This window comes from Alligator sinensis, unplaced genomic scaffold (assembly GCF_000455745.1).
Source record: "Alligator sinensis unplaced genomic scaffold, ASM45574v1 scaffold2337_1, whole genome shotgun sequence".
Lineage (NCBI taxonomy): Eukaryota > Metazoa > Chordata > Crocodylia > Alligatoridae > Alligator > Alligator sinensis.
In genome coordinates this window covers 65,722-68,792 of record NW_005843663.1, presented here as the reverse complement: position 1 = coordinate 68,792, position 3,071 = coordinate 65,722, and positions in this window count along the sequence as shown.

Below are 3,071 nucleotides of genomic sequence, written 5' to 3'. Positions count from 1 at the left end.
CCTGCTGACAGACCAAAGGGATATTAATGGTGTTTTCATGGTATGGACACATGGGAAGCAGGGCTGTGTGAAGCTTCGGTAGCTGATTTGATTCAGAGGACATCTGGGGATGAATCTCCGAATCCATATCAAACCAGGAGACCAAGTAAAAGGTCTGAATTGATTTGAAGCATCTGAATCAAATCTGGAAAAAGCTTCAGGAAAAAGATTTAGCCAATTCAGAGATTTGGCCAAGTCAGCGATTTGGCTATAGACTAAACAGCTTCAGCTGGTAAATCTGTTGGGGTTGGGAGAGGGCGGAGGGAAGGGGTGTGATGGAGGACAGGATTGGGGCTGAGGCTGGGACAAACTGCTCAGCCAGGGCAGTGGGGCACGTTACTCAGGGAGGGGGACTGGGTGGCATGGGATGCAATGACAGCAGTGCTAGGAGCGGGGGCTCTGCCCTGCTGTTGCTTGCTGTCACTTTATTTTTATAAATATATATATATTTAAAAATAGGGCCCTTGTTAACCTTCCTGCACTCTGGTTTTCCCCTACTCTACCCCAGCCTGGCCTGGATGGGACAGGTTTCCCTTTACCAGCTGTTCCACAGCATCTTCCCGGCGAGAAGTCCCCATCCCTCAGCCCTGCCCAGCACAGACACAGCACAGTGATGCTGAAGGAAACTGCCAGGGGATTACCATTGAGCAAAACGGTCTGGCTGAGGTCACCGTTTGATACACAAACGCATCACTGTGAGTGACTAGCTCTCTAGAAACACTTACAAGTATCATCCAGAAGATGGTAGAGATCTGGCTTGGAGATCTGCAGAGAGAGCGTTTCCGTTGGATCAGACTCTCTCCCTGTGTCCTGGTGTTTGTGCCATGCTGGTAAATGGCTTCTCCCCGCTTCTCCTTGGACCAGGACCTTATATCGCCTTTCTGACCTCAGCAGCCCAGTCCAACAGAAGCCAGCAGTGTTGGCAACTAGCCAACCAAATTAAAAAGCATCACTGGTTACCTGGGCAGGTGAGCAGGGGCTTTTACCTCCCCGACTCAGGTGACCAGAGGGACCAGGCTTTTCTCATGTAGGCAGGGAGGAAAATCCCCCTCCTTTAAGAATTCAACCCCAGTGTCCCAAGCTGACCGGGACAGGTTTCTGGAGAGAGACACAGATGGTGGCATTTCTGCTTCCATCTCATTTGGGGTGGGGTGGGGGTGTCATAGAAATATAATCCTGCACATGACTCTCTTCAGAGACACACTGAGACAGTGGCATCCCCTGCAGCCACACGCACAGCCTGGATTTCGCACATGGACACTGCTGCCTCACTCTGTACAAGATGCAGTCCCAGACTGCACACACCACACAGACCGGACACAGGGCATCATGGCAAGATGCCTGGATGCAGCACCATGGGGAAGCACAGGAAAGCTCACAGCAGGACAGGGCTGCAGCTCTGAAGCTCCAGGCCCTTACTCACTGCCCCTGGGAGTTGGGCCTAAAGCCTCCTAAAGGGGCTCTGGCAACAAGACCCAGGCACCAGATTTGTAATAAAAGTAGGCTCAGTGCCCACCCTTTAAAAATTAAAGGCCCTTGTTAACCTTCCTGGCCTCTGGTTTTCCCCTATCCTACCCCAGCCTGGCCTGGCCGGGACAGGCTTCCCCTTACCAGCTGTTCCACAGCATCTTCCCGGCGAGAAGTCCCCACCCCTCAGCCCTGGCCAGCACAGACACAGCACAGTGATGCTGAAGGAAACTACCAGGACCAGCACAAGCCACTTTCTCGCCTGGGAGTGAGACCCCATCTCTGAGCCCAGGGACAGGAAGAATCTGCTTGTGCCCTGGGATGAGGGACCCCAGAGCCTGAACCAGGCTCAACTCCCAAGGGAGCAGGGGAATAGAAGTACATGGTGAGGTGCCCTCGCTGCACACAGGGACCCTCTCATGTACACATGTGCACACACACATGCACATGCTCCATACCATTCCAGCCAGGATGGGGAAGAAACACTCCCCCAGTTCTGCCTGCCAAGCCCCTGCCCTTCAGTGCCCCTTCACATCCCATGCTCCTGGCCACCGGACCCCATCATGGAGCCATCCCCAAACCCTGCTCTGCTCTCCCATGCTACCTTAAAACTGACATGAAGAGGGTCTCATTGTCTCCAGGTTCTAGCCCCTGATCTGGAAAGTGCCTCCCCATTGGAAAATCCCAGCCCTGCCGACTGGCCCAGCCACAAGGCTCCATCCCTGACTGCCCCGCTCATCCCAGCCAGTATCTCCCCCTCCTCTCCCCTCCCCTGAAGCTGTAGCTCCATCCCAGTGTATGATCCCAGGACTCACTGGCTCTCTCTGTGCTTCCCTGTGGCCTAGGGCAAAAGGAGGAACCTGCAGTCCTGGTGCAGGAAGGGTTGGAGCAGGAGTTTTCCATAGAGCAGGGGCTGCAGGCAGGGGCAGCCCTGGAGCTGCCCACACTTAAGCTGATCTCAAGACAGGGGCACCATGCTGGGGAAGCCCCTGGCCTGGGGGATGCTCAGGGCACCAAGGTATGACCCTCCTGGGGAAGGTCCCTGCATCAGATACTTGGGAAGACTGACCCACCAAGGTCAGGGGGTTTTAAGAGGAGGTTAGATGACCATCTTGCTGTGGTCGTTTGACCCCAGTACTCTTTCCTGCCATGGCAGGGGGTCGGACTAGAAGATCTGCCCAGGTCCCTTCCGACCCTAGAAACTTTGAAACTATGAAAGGGGGTCACAGGGGCCCAGGGAAGGAGGGGTAGGAGGAACCAGGACCCAGAATGAGAGAAGGGGCTGAGAGTGAGAGGCCCCTGGGGTCACATGGCACCTCCTCCAGCCCCTGGAGGCACCAGCAGAACAAACTGGAGTCCTGGAGCCAGAGCAGGGCTCAGCACAGACCTGCCCACAACAGGGCTGAAGGGTTTGCTCTGCAGCAGCCAGTTAGCAGCTGGGCCCAGGCACCATGAGGGTGAAGGATAAGGAGGGAGGGAAACTACATGTTCATGCACACAAAGACACACATGCACATATGTGCTCCTCCCCACCTGCCCCAGGCCAGGCCCTGGCACACGCCCTC